The sequence below is a fragment of the Chelonia mydas genome, chromosome 2 (genome assembly GCF_015237465.2).
Source record: "Chelonia mydas isolate rCheMyd1 chromosome 2, rCheMyd1.pri.v2, whole genome shotgun sequence".
In the NCBI taxonomy this organism is placed as follows: Eukaryota; Metazoa; Chordata; order Testudines; family Cheloniidae; genus Chelonia; species Chelonia mydas.
In genome coordinates this window covers 137996782-138007060 of record NC_057850.1, presented here as the reverse complement: position 1 = coordinate 138007060, position 10279 = coordinate 137996782, and the positions used below count along the sequence as shown (strand labels likewise).

At 56.4% G+C, this 10279-nt stretch overlaps 1 non-coding gene across 1 annotated transcript; it reads left to right on the top strand.

Moving 5' to 3' along the window:
• Window positions 1-9995: 9995 nt before the first annotated feature.
• LOC114019001 lies at window positions 9996-10064 on the top strand. The gene has a single exon (XR_003564168.1). It is a non-coding gene; the product is annotated as a small nucleolar RNA SNORD123 (small nucleolar RNA).
• Window positions 10065-10279: the final 215 nt, after the last annotated feature.

Genomic DNA, 10279 nt, shown 5'->3' with positions numbered 1-10279 from the left:
GCCCCATGGACTTGTGCACGTCCAGCTTTTCTAAATAGTCCCTAACCACCTCTATCTCCACAGAGGGCTGGCCATCTCTTCCCCATTTTGTGATGCCCAGCGCAGCAGTCTGGGAGCTGACCTTGTTAGTGAAAACAGAGGCAAAAAAAGCATTGAGTACATTAGCTTTTTCCACATCCTCTGTCACTAGGTTGCCTCCCTCATTCAGTAAGGGGCCCACACTTTCCTTGGCTTAGTGTCGGGGCAGGACACTAAGGTGAGGGCGTGAAGGGTGTGGAGCACGAGTGTGTATAGATGTTTCCTTGGCACGGTTTGGAAGCAGTTCACGGTTTGGAAGTTCACGGTTTGGAAGCTCGCTGTAAAGGGGTGAGGGGGGGTCGACTGGGTCTATGGGGCAGGGGTCCAATTAAAAGGTCCGGCGGGCCTGGGGTAGAGGGTGGGCGGGGCGTGCCCTCGAGCAGGATCCGATCGAGGTAAGCTCTAGCAGCGGGCGGCAAAGCAGCCTTCACCTCCTGAAGTACGCGCTGGGGGGTACAAGATCTGGAGAGTCTCATGCATCGAGCAAGCGTCAGGGGATCCAGCCAGTCTCCCCGGTTGTATTCCAGGAGGTCTCCGACTCTCGTGACTTCTGCCAGGATCAAGCTCTGGTGCACCGAGCGGGACTCCACCACCTGCACACGGAGCTGGGGGTTGTGTAGCAGGGGCTCCGCGAGGACATCTGCCCCCTTGGTGGCCGCCACGGACCTGGTTGTTAAAAACAGTTTCCAAGTCCGGAGGAGGTCCTGGTAGAAGACTGGCAGGCCGGAGAGGTCTCGCGGAAGACCTCCCGGACAGACATAAAAGAGCTGCCGGTCATATCGGAGCCCTCGGATGCGGCGCAGGATGGCGTGCGCCAGTATGCTCCACGCCGAACTGCCTGCACCATAAAGGAGCCTCTGTGAGGCCTGGAGGCGGAAGACGCGGACCTGAGTATGCAGACACTTCAGGCCCTGTCCTCCTTCCTTCAGGGGTAGATGAAGAACCCCTATAGGGGCCCAGTGCATTCCTGACCAAAAGAACCCCAGAATTGATGTCTGGAGGTTGGTCAGGAAACCCGGGGCCAGGACCAGGGTTTTCAGCCGGTACCAGAGCATGGACAGGACTAGTTGATTAAGCACCAGCGCTCTCCCTCAGAGGGAGAGACATCGGAGTAGTCCCGTCCATTTCCGGAGCCGCTCTATCACCCCGCCCTCTAAATTTTCCCAGTTCTCCGGCGGAGAGGGATGCGTGGCAGAAAGGTAAACGCTGAGGTAGAGCAGCAGACCCGCGCTCCACCAGACGGTCTGAAGCGCGGGTGGGAGGGAGCTCGCCTGCCGCCAGTCTCCTACCGCCAAGCCAGAGCTCTTGACCCAGTTGACCTGGGCAGAGGAGGCTGCCGAATAGATGGCCTGGCAAGCCTCCACCCGCGCCAAGTCACCCAGGTCCTGGACCACGAGGAGCACGTCATCACCGTACGCCGACAGGACCAGCCGCAGCTCTGGCTCCCACAGCACCAACCCTGTCAACTTCCTGCGGAGGAGACAGAGGAAGGGCTCGATCGCCAGAGCGTACAGCTGGCCCAAGAGGGGGCATGCCTGCCGTACTCCTTGCCTGAAGTTGACCGGTTCGGTCAGGGTCCAGTTGAGCTTAACCAGACACTCTGCAGAAGCGTACAGCACCCAGAGAAAACCCACAAACTGGGGTCCAAAGCCAAACGCCCACAGAGTGCTCAAGAGGTACCCGTGGTCCACCCTATCGAAAGCCTTCTCCTGATCTAGGGACAGGAGGGTGAACGGCAGACCGTCTCTACGCACGAGTTCCAAAAGATCCCGAACCAGAAATAGATTATCAAAGATACTTCGGTCCGGGACGGTGTAGGTCTGGTCTGGGTGGATCATGTCCGCCAGCACAGACCCTAGCCGAAGCGAGATTGCTTTCGCTACTATTTTGTAGTCCGTGCTGAGAAGCGAGACAGGACGCCAATTTCATAAATTGCGGAGGTCCCCCTTCTTTGGCAGTAAGGTGAGCACAGCTCGCCTGCACGAAAGAGGGAGGACCCCGCTCTGCAGAGACTCAGCCCAGAAGGTGACTAGGTCTGGGCCGAGGATGTCCCAAAACACGTGGTAGAACTCCATGGTCAGCCCGTCCATGCCTGGAGACTTATTAGTGGGCATACGACAGAGGGCTTCCAAGAGCTCGGCCAGAGTGAGAGGCAACTCTAGCCGGTCTCGGTCGCTCACGCTGACCGTAGGGAGCTCCTCCCAGAGCACTCTGCAAGCGCCAGGGTCAGTCGGATCCGGGGAGAAAAGACTTGCGTAGAAGGCTCGGGCCCTCCCGCACATCTCCACCAGTTCCGTGAGGGGGGTGCCGTCTTCTGTCAGGAGGCAGGTGATGTGTTTCTTGGCCCCCCTCATTTTCTCCAGGGCATAGAAGAAGCGGGAGCCACGATCCATCTCCCGAAGAAGGCGGATGCGGGATCAAACAAAGGCGCCCCGGGTCCGATGGTCCTCGAAGGCTCGGAGCTCCTCCCGCTTCTCCCGGCACGCTCCACAGAGGAGCGGGTCCTTGGGGCTGGTGGCCAGACGCCTCTCCAGCTCTAAGATCTCCCGTTCCAACTGCTCTATCACCGCATTTCTCCGTCAGCTGGTACCCTGGGCGTAGTCGCGGCAGAAAATTCTGGCATGCACCTTCCCCAGGGAAAGGCACGCTGCTGCCCTTGCCAGGCCAGCCAGAATTCCCGGAAGGACGTCACAAAGCCCTCATCCTCAACAGGCTGTTGTTAAAATGCCAGTAGGCCGGCCCCAGCCTCTCCACACAGAGGGAGGCTGTCACGGTGGCTAGATTATGGTCAGAAAATGGGGCCAGCCGAATGCTGGAAGAGTGGGCTCTTGAGAGATGGAAGCGTGATACATAAATGCGGTCCAACCGGGAGTGGCTCGACCGACGGGCTTCTACCCGGACAAAGGTGAACGTGGAAGTGTCATCCGGGTGGTGGTCGCACCAGATGTCCACTAGGGAGTGATGTTCGACTATCTCCCGGAGGGTGTCCGCGGCGGCCGGGCTCTGCTCGGTCCCCGAGCGGTCCTGTTCCTCGAGGGTGGTATTAAAGTCCCCTCCCAGGACCAGGCACTCGTGAGAATCTAAGATGCCGAGGAAGGCAGACGCCCGCTGGTAGAATTGCAGCCGCTCCGGGCCTGATGTCGGGGCATAGACGTTAACGAGGTTAACCACGAGCCCCTCCATACGGACCGGAGATGCAGCAGGTGACCCGGCACGGCCTCGGCGACCCCTAGGACCTCGGGCTGTAGGTCGGGGGAGAACAGGGTTGCCACTCCTGCCTGTCGGACCGTGGCATGGCTAAAATAGACCCTGTCCCCCCACTCCAGTCGTCAACTGTCTTCGGCGGTCAGGTCCGTGTGGGTCTGCTGCAGGAAAACCACAGAGTACCCTCCCTCCCGAAGGAAGGAGAGCACCTGGGACCTGCGGAGAGCCATCCTACAACCCCGGGTGTTCAATGTTGCGATGGTGAGAGGTGTCACGGGGAGGGTCGGGGGGGTCCTCACTGGCAGGGACGCTCGCATCTCCCAGTGGGCCGCGCAGCAGTCCGTGACCCATCCTGTAGGTGTGTAATTGTCCACGGAAGACGCAGACCTACCAGTAGGCTGCGGCATCCTGCTTCCCCGTCCCTTTACCTTCCCCCATGAGGGCCCTTGTGGCCCCGAGGATTTGAGAAAAGTCCCCCCATCGCTGGAGAGCAAGTTGTACCTTGTTGCAGGAGCCACGGACATCCTCTAAAAACTTCCGCAGCTCTCCTTGCAGCTCATGGGGTGGGGGGTGGGGGTTACGGTTTCCCGGTTGTTCCCCAGCGGGGCCCTTGGTGCAGCCCTGTGGTCTACTAAAACGGACAAGCAGGGTGCGGACCCCCGATGGGGTGCCTGATGGGCTGGAGCTTCTAGGCCCGCCTCAAGCTCTGGGGCAGTAGGGGGCGGTGGAGGGAAAATAGCAGCTCCTAATGGGTCAGGGCAGGAGAACACAAAGGCCGCTCCCTGGGGGTCATCAGTTGGGAAAGGGAAGGAGACAGCCCCAGGGGTGGCAATGACATTGCAGGAGGTAAATTGGATAGGGGTAGGGGCAGGGGCAGAGGCGAGGTTCTGGGTTTTGGAAGGCAAGCAGCTGGATGGTGGCGCCTCCCGATCAGGCTCAAGGTTAAGGGGGTGGGGAGGGAGCTCTCAGTGACACTGGGCGCGAGCTCTGTGGTGGATTTAGCAGCCACAGCATCAGGAGGTGGATTATCTTGTGTAGGGCCCCTGCCTGAGAAGGAAGTTGATTGCTCTGCACCAACGCGGGGTGCCCCTGGCGACTCGTGTCCCGGCCACGTGGCGCCGGCTGTCACCTGAGCAGGCTCGGTGGTCATCAGCGGAGTGCCATCAGCGGCTGGGTTGGTGGAGGAGTCCAGGGGCTCCTCGGAGGTGGGAGCGGAAGCAGCAGTTAAGTGGAGGTAGCATGGGGAAAACAGGGGTGGAGTGAGGTCGCCCAGATCGAGATTTGCTGGCAAAAGGTCGTCCTCTCCCTGGGTGACCGGGGTCACGGGGGGCTTCGGGTAGCGTCAGAACAGAAGGGGCTTCCTCGACGGTCTCGGAGGGGAGGGTCTCCCGTGGAGGGGAGACACTACCCTCCGGTGCTGCCACGTCTTTCCCGGCTGGCACCGGTGGATGGGACGCACTCATGGGCAAAGCGGAAGGTTCGGCATCGGTGCCCCCCTTCCTGGTCTTCCGGGGGGCCTCGGCCTTGGGTAGATGAGGCAGAGCTTGAGCCTTCCGCTTGCCTCGCTTCCCCTGGACTAGGGCCCAGCCCTCCATGGCATCATCTGGGGGCTGGTTAGCAGGGGTCATGTCAGGGGGTAAAGGCGATGGCTCAGGGACTTGGTGTGGAACGGTGGGGCAGCATAGGGGAGGGAGGATTCTCCCTGGGGCAGGCTCTCTCTCATGCCTGATGGTATCTCCACCACACCCTCCTCCATAGGCCCCGCTAGATTGTCAGCAGCGAAGGTGGGGCTCTCCCGCTCGTCTCGGCGTTGTAGGGGAGGTGCCCCTTTCGCCTGAGCGGGAATAGCGGTGGTCCGAAGAAGAGGGGGGGCGGGTTCGGGTACTGGGCAGCTAGGGGCATCGGCAATGATGGGGCCGATATCCTGCCGGGTCTCGGGGATCCCAGGTGCCCCTCCTTGCAGGGCTAAGGGGCAGTCCCTCTGGACATGCCCCGACGCCCGGCAGAGGTAGCACCGGGCCTCCCCCGTGGAAAAGTACACCCGGTAACGGGCCCCCTGGTGGGGGACTAGGAAGGACCCTTCGAGCGCCACTCCGTCACACGCCACCGACGGCAGTAAAAGTTGCACTTGCCGGCAGAAGGAAAAGATGTGACGGAGGGTGGGGTCCTTGCAGCCCCACGGGAGAGGGCTGATGACAGAAACAGGTTTCCCCAGGGTGGAAAGGGCAGGTAGCAGGGCAGCATTGGGGACAAAACAAGGGACAGAAGTCAGGACCAGGTGGATGCCCAGGTCCTCCAGCGGCTCTAGGGGGACAAACACCCCCCCACCGCCAGGCCCCTCTCCACCGCTTTCTGGGCGGCAGCGTCCAATGCTAAGAAGAAGACGACCTTCCCGTCCATTTTGGAGGTCGCCACAATGGCCGAGGGCCCCACCACCCTCACCAACGCCTGCACGTAGGTCTCCACGTGGGGCGAGGCGGGCACCAGGAGGTATCGGACACCGTGCTTCCTTGTCATGGTGGGAAAGGGGCCCCGGCCACTATTGATGGTGGCGGAGGAGGTGGGCGGGAGAGATGATGAGGTGGCTGGCGGGGGGGCTGCCGCCGCCCAGGCGTACATCCTGAGGGCTGAGGGAGGGACACCCGCAGAGCTGGTGGAGGAGGCAGCGGGGAAGGACGCCGTGGTCAGTGGTGGGGCCGCAGCAGTGGGGGTGGCCCCTGCCATGGAGAGCCTGGTGGTTTTAGCGAGGCCCTTCCCCTTCTTCTTGCCCTGGCCTTTCCCGCCGGCTGGGGGGGCTTCCCTAGAGTCTGGGTAGGCGATGGGCATGGCAGCGGTGGAGGTCACCCCAGTGCCCTCCATTGCCAATGCCCCAGCGGGGGCGGTGGCAGGAGGTTAACAGGAGTTGGGGTCAGGTAGAAAGGGACAAGCTGTGGGGTGGACAGTTCAGGGCGGCGGGGGGGTACATGAACCACCGTATGCTTGTCCAGAGAGTCCTCTTTGGTTGGTTGGTGCTTCTGGCCCACGCGGTGGAATCAGGGCGAGCAGCTGAGTCCAGAGGCAGATGTTAGACAGCCAGCAAAGTTGGTGGAGTGCAGGGGGTGAAGATAGTAGTGTGGGGGTTGGGAGGACACAGATGGATCAGGGGGCAGCTCCGTGCCACACCCCCTGTGTCCCTACAAACACAGTTAAGACACAGTCAAGGCCTCCCCCCACTCGAGAGCACACTTCGAAAGTTACTCAGTCTTAGGCCCCCTCCATGGCGATTTGTAGATTCCCCGGGCGGTGTTCCTCCGGTAGACGGCTTTTTCCTCCTCTGTTCCGGGCTTTCTTTTTTGCAGCTACAACATTCCAGGGATGCCGGAGCAGATGATAAAAGTCCTCTCAGCCAAATATGGGTCCACAAACAAACGGCAAGCAACTGGGTCTGGGGGCTGGGTCCTTCCACTCCCGCCCTCTGGGGAGCAGGCCGGCAGGCCCCTCCTCTCTCAGTGGGGGTGTTTCAGCTGGAGCGGCAGCAGCGTCCGAGGGCGGGCAGGGTGGGGGGCTAACAGCCAGCCGGCAGCCGGCCAGCACTCTAGCAACAGCAGAGAAGAAAAAAAAAACAACAAAAAGAAAAGAAAGGGGGCAGAGCGTCTGGCCCGGTCGGGGGGGAAGCCGAAAGCAGGGGCAAAAAGCAAGGAAATCCCAGGCCAAAGGGCAGCAGGAGAGCAGACTAAGTAGGTCCCTTTTCCCTGGGTAAGGTAACAGGGAAGGTTCCAAAACAATCAGGAACTTTCTGGAAAAAATTAAGACAGACAGGCTGATTAGAACACCCGCAGCCAATCCAGAAGCTGCCAGAATCAATTAAAACAGGCAGGCTAATCAGGGCACCTGGGTTTAAAAAGGAGCTCACTTCAGTTTGTGGTGTGCATGCGAGGAGCTGGGAGCAAGAAGCGCAAAAAGCTGAGAGTGAGAAGGCATACTACTGGAAGACTGAGAAGTACAAGCATTATCAGTCATCAGGAGGAAGATCTTGTGGTGAGAATAAAGAAGGTGAAGGTGTTGGGAGGAGGCCATGGGGAAGTAGCCCAGGGAGTTGTAGCTGTCACGCAGCTGTAACAGGAGCCACTGTAGCCACAGGGCCCTGGGCAGGAACCCGGAGTAGAGGGCAGGCCCGGGTTCCCCCATCCCTCCATCCCCCCCACAACTCCCTACTTGATACTGGAGGAGTTGACCTGGACTGTGGGTTCACGAAAACAGCCAAACTGCGGGCTGCCGTCAATCTCCGAGGCGAGCAAATCCTCCAATAAGCACAAGACCCACCAAGATAGAGGAGGAACTTTGTCACAATATATATATATATGACATAACTGGAATATGTTTTAGGCTACATATGCCATGTAACATCTATATGTAAAGGTTATGATCTACTGAATCTATTAATGCTATTTGTATTCGAAGTTATGAATATTGGCTGTGTACTGGCTTGATTTTTAAGGCCTTTGTAAAGCATTTGGTCCGTTGCTTGAGAAAGGAATGTGCGAATTAAATGCCCAATCAAGAAGCACTTAAGGGACAATGGATCTTGTGAGGCTCCAATCCACATAAGAAGTCTACATGAGGACGTTCAAGCTAGCATGTGAGCCATGGCTGCTACCTGTAAGTTCTGAGTCATGCATGGACATGTGACTTGCCCATGTGTCTCCAAAGCTCCATCTTGTAGCTGGACTTTGCATAGGAGAGAGGAGGGGGTCTCCATCCCGAAGAGAATGTCTATTTAAGCCTGTGAGAGACCCCTCCATTTTGTCTTCAGCTGGCTAAAGAGAGAGCCTCTCTACCCCCAAGGATACCGGAAAGAAACTGGAACAAAGGACAGTAACTGCAGGGGGTGTGAGTGATTGCTGGATCCAGACTAGAAGGAGACTAGTCTGTAAAAGGAAGCTTACTGGAATTCCTCTAGGGATGAGGTTTTATCTGTATTGAGTTTTCTTAGACATAGACTTGCATGTTCTATTTTATTTTGCTTGGTAATTCAGTTTGTTCTGTCTGTTACTACTTGGAACCACTTAAATCCTACTTTCTGTATTTAATAAAATCACTTTTTACTTATTAATTAACCTAGAATATGTATTAATAGCTGGAGGGGCAAACAGCTGCGCATATCTCTCTATCAGTGTTATAGAGGGTGAACAATTTATGAGTTTACCCTGTATAAGCTTTATACAGGGTAAAATGGATTTATTTGGGGTTTGGTTACCATTGGGAGTTGGGCATCTGCGTGTCAAAGACAGGAACATTTCTTAAGTTGCTTTCAGTTAAGTCTGCAGCTTTGGGGCACATGGTTCAGACCCTGGGTCTGTGTTGGAGCTGACTGGCCTGTCTGGCTCAGCAAGACAAGGTGCTGGAGTCCCAAGCTGACAGGGAAAGCAGGGGCAGAAGTAGTCTTGGCACATTAGATGGCAGCCACAAGGGGATTTCTCTGATCCAACCCGTCACAGTAGTAAGGTGCCTTATAGCCCTGGATGCCCCCAAGAAGCATCACAGTATTCAGGGTGATTTAAAAACAGCCACTAGTTCAGGGGTGGGCAAACTTTTTGGCCTGAGGGCCACATCGGGGAATAGAAATTGTATGGCGGGCCATGAATGCTCACAAATTTGGGGTTGGGGTGAGGGGTCTGTTTGGAGATGCAGGCTCTGGAGTGAGGCTGGGGATGAGGAGTTTGGTGTGTAGGAAGGTGCTCTGGGCTAGGACCGAGTGGTTCAGAGGATGAGAGGGGGATCAGGGCTCGGGCAGGGGTGCGGGAAGGGGTGCAGGTTCCAGATGGGGGTATGGGCTCTGTGGTGGGGATGGAGATGAGAGGTTTGGGGTGCAGGAGAGTGCTCTGGGCTGGGATCAAGGGGTTTGGAGAGAAGGAGGGGGATCACAGCTGGGGCAGGGGGTTGGGCGTGGGGAGAGGCTCAGGGGTGCAGATTCCGAACAGTGCTTACCTCAAGAGGCTCCCAGAAGCAGTGGCATGTCCCTTCTCCGGCTCCTATGCATGGAGCGGCCCCCAACCCTCGGAGCGGGGCCATGTGGCTGCTTCTGGGAGCCACATGGTGTGGCCCTCAACCCAGCACCCCAGCTAGAGTACCAGAGCAGGGCCGAGCCAGGTGGTGCAGTCCCCGACTCTGCACCCCGGCTGGAGCACCAGAGTGGGGCAAGCTCCATACCCTGCTCCCCAGCGGAAGCTTGCGGACCGGATCTGGCCTGTGGGCTATAGTTTTCCCACCCCTGCACTAGGCCTTGCTGCCTCTCATACTATTGAGCTGCTCTACCATAGGTGAAAGGTCAGATTGCTGCACAATATTGCTGGTTGAACATTTTCAAAAATTTGACAAAAATATTTGACTAAATGTTTTTGCTGTTTTTCAAGCAATTTATAGGATGGTAATTGTTTTCTGAAAAATCTGAAAGTTTGACCAAAATGATAAATTGTCTGCATTTTTTTTTTAAACCAGCTCTACCGCACATGGTGGGTTCTTCATAAATAAGGTTCTTCATAAATAATTTTGTATTACATCTTTGTGAATCCTGACACATACCATTAAGCTGGCATTTTCAACACAACTACATGAAATGGATATTAATATATTCTTGAAATTCACTTTAATAATTACCTCTTATTTTTCATTTTAAAACATCTATGATAGCTAGGATAGTTAATACATTTTTATGTAACTGTTAAAAGAAATCTGGTGAAAATGATGAATCCTGGGGTACTGATTCATGTGACTTGAAAAGACCATCCATTTCCTGATTCACCTTCATATTTTCTAGGGAAAAAGCACTATTTTGGAATCTGTCTCTTCAATCAAATGATTTGTGTGTGTGTGTGTTTATTTCTCTTTCATTTCAGCCACTTTCCTGAACTGGCATCTTAGAGATGAAGAACAAAGTTGGGGTGAGAATAAACAGTGGCTTGAAGAAACACAGCTACTGAACTTCTATTATGAATGGCAGTAAGAGAAACTGATTATA